This window comes from Peromyscus californicus, unplaced genomic scaffold (genome assembly GCF_007827085.1).
Source record: "Peromyscus californicus insignis strain IS unplaced genomic scaffold, ASM782708v3 Scaffold_21__1_contigs__length_65335640, whole genome shotgun sequence".
Classification (NCBI taxonomy): domain Eukaryota; kingdom Metazoa; phylum Chordata; class Mammalia; order Rodentia; family Cricetidae; genus Peromyscus; species Peromyscus californicus.
In genome coordinates this window covers 44905902-44917655 of record NW_026294514.1, presented here as the reverse complement: position 1 = coordinate 44917655, position 11754 = coordinate 44905902, and the positions used below count along the sequence as shown (strand labels likewise).

Sequence of the window (11754 nt, the reverse complement as noted above, 5' to 3'; positions counted from 1 at the left end):
CTCAGAATAACAACAACAACAACAAACAGAGGGAAAATAAAGTGAGAAAGGGAAAAAAGGAGAAGAATGGGGGAGAGAAAGAGAGCACGCAGAAAGCTGGAAGACTGCAGGGGAACTAGAGAGAGACAACGAAGGTGGAGGTGTAGACAAACAGCTCAATGATCGTGAGTATAAATTTTCTTGTAAAATACCCAAATTCCTGTCATTTCACCTTTCACTATTATAGCTCTTTATAGTTCAGGAGACAATTCTAGCGAAGCTAAACTCTGTGGCCTTTGCATGGTCTTTCTTTTCACCATGAGCTTCATAAGGTAATGTGTGAGATGCCCTGGAGGCCTTTAGCTAATTCTCTCGATGAACTGAGCTTTCCCTCTGTCTTTTCAGAGCCTTAAGATTCAGGTGAGGTTAATAGGCATTAGTTATACCCATCCGTAGATGGTATGGGGCCTGAATTTCAATGTCTGAGCCCCGTTCACTCTAAGGTCGAAACTGACTTAGGAGTGTTACAGAGAGATAGAGAGTGTCAAGGGGTTGGTCATTAACATTCCCATAAAATCTTAGGAGGTGGGTGGGTGGAGGGGCCAGCAATGATCTAGGGCCTGGAGGACCTGAGGACATCACCACTTTATAAGGTCTGGATTGCTCACTTAAACCCACATTGGTGGAAAAGATGGGAAGACTTTAATGAACAGATTGAGCTGATTCAACAAGATTGTGTGACCTTACAGCCAAGTTCAGCCTGAGGAGATAATAAAGAGAATTGAATCCATAAGCGAAGGTCCAGTTGTTTCAATACTTAACTCACAGAAAATGAAGTTCCTTTGGAACCCATGTCTTAGCTCCGAAAATGGGTCTAAAAGATGTCCTAAAACCCTTTAAATTGTGCATGTGTGTGCCCCTGTAGATATGTCTACATATGTAGATACACACACATATATGTATCTATGTTACATATGATAAATACACAGTCTATCAAGATTATACACACGCACAGCATGTGGAATGCAGATTAATTCTTATGATCAATAAGTATACAGTGAAAATGAGTGTCGTGAACAGGAAAGATCTTAGTAGGAGTTACGTTGTTTTGGGATTGGAGTGACTCAGTGGTTAAGAACACAATGCTGTTCTTCCGGGACTTGAGTTGTTTCCAGCACCCATATCAACCAATGTAACTCCAGATCCAGGGGGTCTGAAGCCTCTGCGGCTTCTGGAGAAACAAGCTTATGGTTGGTTACACAGCAAGAACTTAAAAATTAAGATAATTTTTCAAAAAGCAGGGAGTAGTGGTATGTGCCTGTAACTTCAGGCAGCTGTACACTTGAAACGCCCGGGGGAGAGACAAATAGGTATCTGATGTTCCCTGGCCAACCAGCCTTGCCAAAAAAGGGAGCTCCAGGTTCAGCAAAAGACCCTATTTCAAAAAATAAGGTGGAGAGTGACAGAGGAAGAGAGCTAATGTTGACCTCTGGCTTCCACACATGCAAGTACCAGTTTGTACTGTCTGCCTAACATGCATTTACAATGCACACGCACGCATGCACGCATGAATGCAAGTTGTTTTCCTCTTAAGTTTCTTATTAGTGACAGGGGTTTGTTAGCCCCCCGAGGAGAGCTAAAGTTCCTGGGCAGATGGTAATATCTGGGGCAGTAAGGCAATTGGAGTCTTGGCAGGGAAACAGGGAGTGGGGAGCCTTCTGCTGTCAGGACCATTCCCACCACCATCCGCTTGCCCACTCCCATTCTCCTGGCTGAACACAGGGTTGGTCTTCTGTGTTTATGGAACAGCCATTCTGCCAGACTGTGTTCTAGGCTCTTGACACTGATCTCACACAAGCCTCTTCACAAGACCTCCAGGGACCAGCGTCTTCATTCTCAGAGCTGGAAGCTCAGGAGTTTTGCTTAGAGACATGGAGCTGAGAGGTGTCAGAAGTGGGATGTGACTATAGTTTGGGCTGATTCTCAGTGCCAAAGAGACTGGCAATGTGTTAGGTAGATGTCAGACTATGTGTTAGGTAGAAGGTCTCTCTAGTGAAGGGAAGAAACTTCTGGTCCAGAAACTTGGGTGGTACCCTAATTAGCTTTAATTGTCAACTTTACACAGTCTAGAGTCATCAGAGAGCCTATACTGAGGAATTGCCTAGATCAGATTAGCCTATAGGCATGTTTGAGGGCGTTGTTTTGATGATTATTAATTGATGCAGGAGACCTCAGTCCGCTGTGGGTGGTACCATCCCTAGGCAGATGGTTCTGGACTTTATAAGAAAGCTGGATGAGTGTGAGCCCAGTTTAGTCAGAATGAGCCTGCAAGCAAGAAGCATTCCTTCATGGTTCCTGCCTCCAGGTTCGTCCCTTGAGTTTCTGCCCTGATTTCACTTAATGATGGACTGTGACCTGGAAACACAGATGAATTAAACCCTTCCCATCCCTTATTTGCTTTTGGTCATGGTTGGTTGCTTTGTTTGTTTGTTTGTTTGTTTATTTATATCACATCATTAGATCAGGCTTCGATTGGAGGTATGTATAATACAGGTGCCCACCCCAGTGGTTGTTGAGACCCACAGGATGCTGATCATCCATGAAAAGATGCCTTCAAGTCACATATCTGACATCCACAGCAGGCACTTTTATTTCTCAGCTCTGCACTGGATGGAACATAGCATAACTGAAGGAAAGAGGATGTGTCTGAAGCAAGTTCAACATGCATTAAATTGCCGGGCGGTGGTGGCGCACACCTTTAATCCCAGCACTCGGGAGGCAGAGGCAGGTGGATCTCTGTGAGTTTGCAGCCAGGCTGGTCTACAGAGCGAGATCTAGCACAGGCACCAAAACTACACAGAGAAACCCTGTCTCGAAAAAACAAAAAACAAAAACAAACAAACAAACAAACAAACATGCATTAAATCACAGACCTGCCACTTAATAGTTTAGAGCCTTGGGGAATTAGCCAGCCTCCATTGCTCCAGCTCTGGGAATGTGATGGCCGTGCCCAGCTGGCAGGGTTGGCTTGATTCCCGTCGCAGGGCATGAAGCAGCGCATGGTAGGAAGTAACCTGAGCCGAAGCTCTGCGGTAAATGTTCCTCCTTAGGTTTTGGGACAAGTTGATTCCCAGATCAAGTGCTGCTCTAGCTGACCTCTGCAGACATTTGGAGAGATGTCACTCTGGCTCTGGAGACAGATAGTCACTTTGAAGAGGTTTCTACCCTTTGTTCCATTCTTTAAAAGTCCTGAAGGCACCACTCCGTTGTGTGAGTGGACTTAAGGAGAGTGTCCATCCGTGACTGGTTTCTCTGTGACTGAGTCCCCGACATGGCTGCATTTGCAGAGCATAGCACAAACGACAAACCTTAGTCACGACATTTCCTTTGTGCCGGGCGTGATTTGACTGTATAAATCTTTTAATCTTCCAGTAACACTGTTAGGTGGGCAACTACATATTTCCTCTTTGCTCCATTTTGTAATTGAGGAAACAGGTGCAAAATACTTGAGCACTAAGTCAGTGCTCTTCTATGGCGGAACTGGGATTTCGACCATGGCAGTCCAGCTGAAGGCAACACCTGATGCTTAGAGGCCTGCAGGCTCCTTTATAAGGCAATGCAGTCGTGTACAAGGAAAAATGGTAGCTAGAGAAGGAGTTCCCCTCTCTCCAGGACTTAAGGCTTTCTACCCACAGTTAATGTCATGCTTCTCACCACTGTGTTACCTGCATTTAATTTTAGAGCCGTTAGGTAGCATCAGGGTTCCAACCTGTGTTTACTGAAATCAAGTGAAGTAGCTTCTCATTTTGTTATCTTGGAAAGGTACCTTGTTTTAATGATATAAGTGGGTAAAATGTGGTAAGGTCTCAGATAATGCTACTTTTGCCAACCATACACAGGTTGGCTTTTCTGATGCTATTTCTATTGGAATTTATGGGGTGGGGTTTTTTGACTTATAAATTCTACAACTTCTTTAATTCTCTACATTTTGCTGTTTTCCTTTCAAAATTTTCCTCTGCTTATAACATAGAATATTACTGCAATCTGAATGCTTCTGTCTCCCAAGTTAAAGCTTAGATGTTGAAACCTAACCAAGGTGCTAACATTAGGAGGTAGGATTATTGGGAGGTATTTAGTCTTGAAGTCATGCCCTGGCAAATGGATTAATGTCTGTATAAAAGAAGCCAGAGAGAAAATCCTCATCCCTTCCACCATGTAAGAGTACAGCAAGACACCAGCACCTGTACCCAGATGTGGACTTGTACCTGGCACTAAGTGAGTCAGAGCTTTGTTCTTGGATTTTTTCAGCTTATAGAATTGTCAAAAAAATTAATGTTTATCTGCTACCCAGTTTATGGCATCTTGTTATAGCAGCCTGAACAGACTAAGACAGGTGTATTTGGGCTTCAACTGGATGCAGTAGCCCAAGACTTTCCAGGCTCAAAGAGTTCTGGAATATTCTAATAAAATTTCAATCAGACAGAGAAATGAGCAGCGCAGTAAAAAGAATCACTCAGGAGAGCACGCAACTACTCAATTTCTTTCTGCTTGTTCCCATTTACAACCCTGGCCTGGAGATGTGGTCTTTACATTCTGTGCTACAGAGAGTTGTGGGCTCGGAGCTGCTATTCTGGATTGCAGAATGCATTGGCACAGCCATTTCTACCTAATGGTAGGAGACCCCTGGTCTGCAGGTCCTTACATCAATGTTCTCTTATAGAGCTGTCATCAATAATGTGTGCAAGGAGCTGTGAAGAGTGTTGTGAACAGCAACTGTGGTGTTGTTGTTAGGCGAATCTGATCCACGAAGTTTTCTTCATATGAATTTTTGCAATCTTAAACTTTCGTAAGAGTGGATCCAACCTTTACCTTTGGGGAGAAGATATAGCGAAATGCATAGACAAGTGATCCTGGTGAATTTTCGGTGTTGATTCTTCCCACTGGGCATCTCCTTGCCCTACCACCGATGATGCCACATCTGCTCATGCTGGATCATGCCCTTGCCTGGCCTTTTTTTTTTTTAACATTTAAAAATCATGTATTAGAGCAGGAGAGATGGCTCAGTAGTTAAGAGCACTTGCTGCTCTTACAGAAGACAGAGGTTTTGTTTCTAGCCCCCACATGTCAGCTCAAAACCATCTGTAACTCCATCCAGTTCCTGGGAATCTCTTGCCTCCTTCTGGCTTCCTTGGGCACTGCATGCACATCCTGCACACATATATGCAGGGAAAACAAACCACTCATACCCATAAAGAATAAATTCTGTAAAAGATATGTTTTTAAGCCAGGCTGAGGTGGCACATGCCTTTAATCCCAGCACTCAGGAGGCAGAGGCAGGCTGATCTCTGTGAGTTTGAGGCCAGCCTGGTCTACAGAGTGAGTTCCAGGACAGCCAGGGCTGTTAAACAGAGAAACCCTGTCTCAAAAAAAAAAAAAAAAAAAAAAAAAGGATATTTTTAAAAGATCATTCATCATAAACCCTGCCCAGGCCAGTGCGGTGGCTCAGTGGGTGAGAACACATGTACAAACCTAAAAACCTGTCTGCTCCCTGCAGCCATATAAAGGTAGAAGGGAAGATCCTGCTCTCCTAACAAGGTTTCTTCTGACCTCCCCCAGGAATAATAACAATAAATAATTTAAAAAGGAATAAACTATCCCCTTTTCCTGTTCTTTGTTTTTTCATCCTGTATGTGCTTGGGCTTGCAGAGGCCCAAGTAAGGCTCCACCTTATCCATCGATGCAAGGCCTCTCAACTGAACTCAGAGCTTTGTTCATATGGCTAGTTTAGCTAGCCAGCTTGCTCTGGGATCTCCCGAGTGTTAGGCTAGCATCACCAGGGACACACACACACACACACACACACACACACACACACACACACACACACACCCCAAATCTATATAGGTTATAGAGATGGGAAGTCTGGTCTTCATAATCGTGTAGCAAGCGCTTTAATCACTGAGTCGTCTCCCCAGGCCCTGCATCCTGTTCTTTATTTAAAATTCTGACTTTACTTCTTCCTTATGCTTCTGTGATGGTTAGCATTAACTGTCAATTTATCATCTTGATTGTACTGATTGATGTAGAAAGACCCATCTTAACTGTGCCTTGATTTCCCCACCATGAGGGGCTGTACCTGGAGCTGTGAGATAAAATAAATGCTTTCTACCTTAAGTTGCCTTTTTAAAAAAAATGTATTTTATGTGTATGGGTATTTTGCCTGCATGTATGTATGTGCACCATATGTGAGCAGTGTCCGGGGGAGCCAAAAGCGGTCACTGGATCCCCTGGAACCAGATTTAGAGACATTGCAAGCTGCCATATGAGTTCTGGGAATCGAACACAGTTCTTTTCAAGAGTGGCCAGTGTTCTTAACCACCGAGCCATCTCTGCACCCCCATTTAAGTTGCTTTTGTCTGATTACTTTATCATAGAATTAAGAAACTAAGACATATTCATAACAGATCCCTCAAAACTAGCCAAGTGTTTTTTACTTTCCCCCCCATAAAATCACTCACTTGGTGCAGTTTAGAAATGTAACTGACGAGTCCATGTTAGCCAGCAAGGGCTCCTTTTATTCATTCAGGGTTGGGTTTTTGGAATGCAGTGCAACTTTATAAAGTCAAGAGTGCCAGTAAAGCAAGCCAGCCAGGTGCAGAGTAGAGCAAGAAGCTTGCTGGAACCTTCTAGCCCAACGGGCGCCCTTGACACAAGCAGTCAAAGCTTCTGGCCAAGGAGGTGTCAAGCAGAACTCAGAATGAGATAAGGGTGCCTGCTCCATCCAGAGCTTGGGTCTGTCCATTTGTCCTGGTCGTGTGCAACAATGTATAAAACAAAACCCTTGAAAATACGTTCACAAGGAGCACAGAGCAGGCTCCGCTTGCTGTGGCTCTTGGCCTGAGAAGCATCGTGGCTGTGCATGAAAGGTCAGGCAGCTTCCATCCTTCCAAACACCAAGGCATTGTCATCTGCCTCTGGTCTCTTCACTACCTCGGGGCACTGCCAGTCAGTTCTTCACACAGGGCTCTCCTCTGCCACCTTCTTTAAGAGTCCAGCAGCCAGCAAGGAGTGGTGGGGTGCCTCGGAGCCATCTGCTTCCCTAATCTTCAGGCGGACTTTCTGACTTGTCTTCCTCCCTTCTGAGTACAGCTGGCGATGGTATCGGAAAGAGACCAGTGTCCAGAGCACATAGATGGCGAAGAGGGCGACGGTGAGGGCGGTGAGCCCCACAGCCTCCAGCCGGCGGTGCAGACGGAGGTGGTCCTGGGCCCCTCGAAGGCACAGCCAACCTGAGATGGCAGCCAGTGGTATGATGAACACGAAGCACACACCATGTCACAGCACGGCATCCGCTTCTCAGTGCGAGGCCCTGGGCCCTTCAGCCACTCTGTGAGAGGTCGGGGCCGCTTTTTAACTGCGAACTCAGGGTGGTACAGCTCGCAGTAGCTGGTATTGGAGGAAGACAGCCATTTCTCCAGGCAGCTCTTGTGCACGGCTCCCAGCGTGCAGGTGCAGCCACATGGGGACAGCAAGTTCTCCCCATTCACTCCCTCGTGACAGATTCGGCAGAAGGGACAGTCACTGGGTGTGTCCAAGGCCCGGATGACAGTTGAGAGAAGTCGGGGCCATCCCTTGAAGTCACCTGTGCCACATACTGGGGTGGCCCAAGGCCTGTGGCCTCCACAACTTTGGAGAAGGCAGGGCTGCCAGAGCAGTCATATAGGGAGCCAGGGAGGTGGCAGCAGTAACCTGTCGTCATGGCCACAAGGAGCCTTCTGTCCTCAGGGCCTGAGGCCCATGGTCTCAGGAGCCTGATTTGCGGCCGGGCTGGGCAGACACGCAGGCCCCGTTTTCTCTGTCCTGGGTCCCGGGTTCCGGCCCGGCCCCGCCCGTCTGCAGCTGCTTGCTCCGCTCCGGCCCGCACCTGCGTCCCGCCTGGCCTTTTTCTTAAAAACAATTGGATTTTAGAAATAATTTGATAAAATCACTTGCAGTAATAGGTAGTTGGCTAACAAGATTTTTTTTCTCTATTTGGGGATTTATGAATTTTAATAGAACTCAGTTCAGTTTTCATCCAAATACGTAACTGATTCTAGGAGTGAGGAGCTGGTCAGACAGGTAAATTTCTGAGTTGAACTTTTTTTTTTTCTGGTGCCAATGAACATATAAATGACTATTTTCACTGCATGTGTAAAGGGCCAGCCTTGCACATTTAACAGATTTTTGTGAAGGGCATTTTTGCTTGAGAAAAATAAATTGTGTGCCAAGGCTGCTTACTGTTAAAGGCAGATATTAAGAATTATAAATGATTCTTATCTACAGGATACTATTGAGGTATGATAATGCATGTGATACTTATGCAAATTAGCAGAAGATGCTTTCCATATTCACTTAATATTAAGCGTATCCTGTATTTGAATTTTTTTTTCAGTGCTTTAGAGTACAATTTAGTAAAAAGAGACCTTCCCAGAGCAGAGTTTCCAAGTGTGGTCTCCGCACCAGTGGCCTCAGTAAGAGCACCTGCTGGAAACAGAGGTTCACAGGGTCTTCCTGAGAAACACTGCATCAGAAACTATGGGGGTGGGCTTGGCAATCTGGTTGATAATTTCTCTGGGTAATTTTGATGCTCAGCAAAGTTTAACAAACCAGGCTTGTAGGTGATTATGTTTGAATCCTTCTTCTTCACAGATGAGTAAATTGAGGCTCAAAAAGATTAAGAGACTGAACAGAGCTGATTTTTAGCATGCTCTTTTTACTCTCCTAAGATAAGTCCCTTCGGCTAATCAATTGCAATGAGTGAGGTTGGCTGGCAGCATCTTTGATTGACAGGATGGTCAAATCTCTTCCTGATTGCGTGGCTTTACCCTTGTAAAAGCCTGGGGGTGAGACTCGAACAACTTCAATCTCTTGGAGCCTCTCAGGGATCAGGCTGCTCCATATTCACTCTCTTTAAAGAGATCAGCCCTCCTTTTCCTTTAAAGTTGGGGTTAGTCAGCCTGAGTTGCATACAAATGAGACGAATGAATTCATTACGAAAAGCGAGATTAAGTTTTGCAGCTGTTCTGCCTGGGGATCTAGTAGAGAGAGGGGCTGGCACAACTCAAATCCTTTGCTGATCAAGGCAGTCATAAAGTACAGTCTTATGTGGTAAGTAGCATTCAAGAATACTGAAATGGAGTGAAAAATTAAAATGACTTCTGCCTAAACGTGTGGGAAATGGGGGAAATCCTAGTGTACCAACAAACACAGCAGAACAGCGGTGGACGGATGCTGTACCTTAGCCGACACACCTGGAGGGAAGTGCACCACATGGATAAAGGAGAGAGAGTTCACATCCAAGATTTCAAAGAAGCTAAACCTGAGGACAAATATAGAATTTTCCCTCTGTATAACTCCATCTACCTGAGGTCTCTAAACCACAGCCCCAAAACTGGCAGTGTATAGGAGCTGATTGATTGATTGATTTTTGTCTCATATCCTAGGAATGTCAGGTTGTGTATTCATTCATTCTTTCCTTGGTGAATAAGCCATTTTTCATGCCAATATTTTGAAATGATTCCTATGTACTAGGACTGTTCTAGGCTTGTTTTTTGTTTGTTTTGTTGTTGTTTTTTTCCTAACCTTTTTGCCTTTATTCTTGATTGAATAAGTAGTTTTATCTTGTATTTTTTCTTCTTCTTCTTCTTGGAAGTTACCTGAGCTGTTTATTCTAGTATTCACCCTGGAATGTTTTACCAAACACATTTACATCATTAAAACCTAAAATTAAAATTTAGATATTTTTCGTAGTAGTACAAGTTATTTTGAAACTCCATTTATTATCCCTTTGACTGCTAAAGTAAAAGTCTACTAAAAATTCACATTATTATTCTCATGCAGCTAACATTTTTGAATATAAGCTAACTTCATTCCTTTCTACTTCTCGGCTTCTGCATAGGAACTCATTCCCTAGTAGCAAAAATGTCCCTTGCAAATACGTACTCGTAGTGAGTTCACTTGAGTATGTAAACAACTGTCCTTATTTTTGCTTCATTGTTGAAAGGTAATCTCCTTTCTCTCCCTCCCTCTCTCTCCTCTTTCTTTCTCTCTTTTTCTTTCTTTCTTTCTTTCTTTCTTTCTTTCTTTCTTTCTTTCTTTTCTTTCTTTCCTCCTTTTCTTTCTTTCTTTCCTTCTTTCTTTCTTTCTTTCTTTCTTTCTTTCTTTCTTTCTTTCTTTCTTTCTTTCTTTCTTTCTGAGATATGCTCTCTCCATGTAGCCATGGTTGGTCTGGAACTCATGTAGTCTAGACTTACCTTGAATTTAGAGCAATCCTCCTGCTTCAGCCTCTGAGCGCTGGGGTTATAAGTATGTACCACCACACCCAGGCCTCTTGGCAGTTTTAAAGGTTTTATTCCACTGTACTGAGGATTTTCTTGCTATTTTGAGAAGTCAGTGGTCTGTTCCCATTCTTTTGTGTGTGACCTTTCTCCTCTAACTCTATTGTTGATTTCCAGCAATTTCACCAGACTGTCTTTATTTAGAATCCTTGTAACTTTTTCTATTTGGCATATAGTCTGTCTCTGAACTTGTTTTTAAAATAGCCCTTGAAAATTCCCTGATAGCTTTTCAACGTTGCTTCTGACTCATTCTGTCTTTGATTGATTTATATCCTAATTTTGGATTTTGTCATTATATTTTACTTAACCTTTGCCCTCTCCTGTTTTTAATGCCCTCTCTACCTAAACAACATCCAAGATTATTTATCCTGGATCATCCTCTTAAGATATGGTAGACAATCATTAAGTCTCTGTTGAATGAAATGAAATAGTCTTTTCTTAATATTACATGAAACTAATGCTTTGTTAGGCATAAAGCTTGGAAAGATGAGTCTAGTACAATCTCCTTAAATTTCTGTTGCAAAGTTAATACTCTTTGGTTACATGGCTTGGCCAATGCCGTAGAACTGAATAAGGTCAGATCTGATTCCAAGCTCAATGCTCTTTTCAATTATATTTTTGAGAAAAAAATTTGTATTTTTCATTTTAATCCAAAGTATTACAGTATGAGTAATGACAGTACAGGTGAAGATCTTCATCATTTTTCCTCCTGAGAAGTAACCTATATCTTCTGTTGATGACCATAAAAAAGTAAGAAAGTTTGAAGTGAGGTAAGAATGGGTGGTGTGGGATTTAAGAGTTAATTCAGGAAAGCTTCAATAGCTGTACATTCATGACTTACTAGCTGGGAAGCCCTTGGCACCTCATTCATGTTTTCACAATGTAACAGGCAAAGCCACATATTTACAATGAAGCCTTTTACATAATAGAGTGACAAGGAATGTTTAGAAAATGCCAATGAATAGTTAGCTCTAAGATACAAGGTCTACTGCTTGAACAAGAGAAAAGCTGAAATTAGGTAAACTGTGTTTGTGGATGCTGTGGAGAGGCATGAGTGAAGAGACAGAGAAAACTATAGAGAAAAGACAAGATAAACCCAATGCATGAACTAGTTGTTAATACAAGTTGTTGAGTACACAAATACCAGTACCTTCCTCTGGGGAAATCAATGCAACAGCCTAAAATCTTTTTAGGAAAAGTTGAATTAAATTATTCAGTTACTTAGATTACAGTTTTTAGAGATTCGCTATATTTATCTATTTGAACAAGTTTTGAGAATAGTATTTATTCACTGCTCAGTTCTTTCCAGCTATATTGTTCTCCACACTGGCTATAAAATGATATAAAAGGGGAAAAAAGCTATGCTGACTTCATGGACTTACCCTCTCTCACTTCTCTC

The 11754-nt window shown here is 43.1% G+C and overlaps 1 pseudogene; it reads right to left on the bottom strand.

Annotated features, from left to right (window-relative positions):
- Positions 1–6509: 6509 nt before the first annotated feature.
- LOC128117370 (E3 ubiquitin-protein ligase MARCHF2-like) lies at positions 6510–7800 on the bottom strand (annotated as a pseudogene).
- Positions 7801–11754: the final 3954 nt, after the last annotated feature.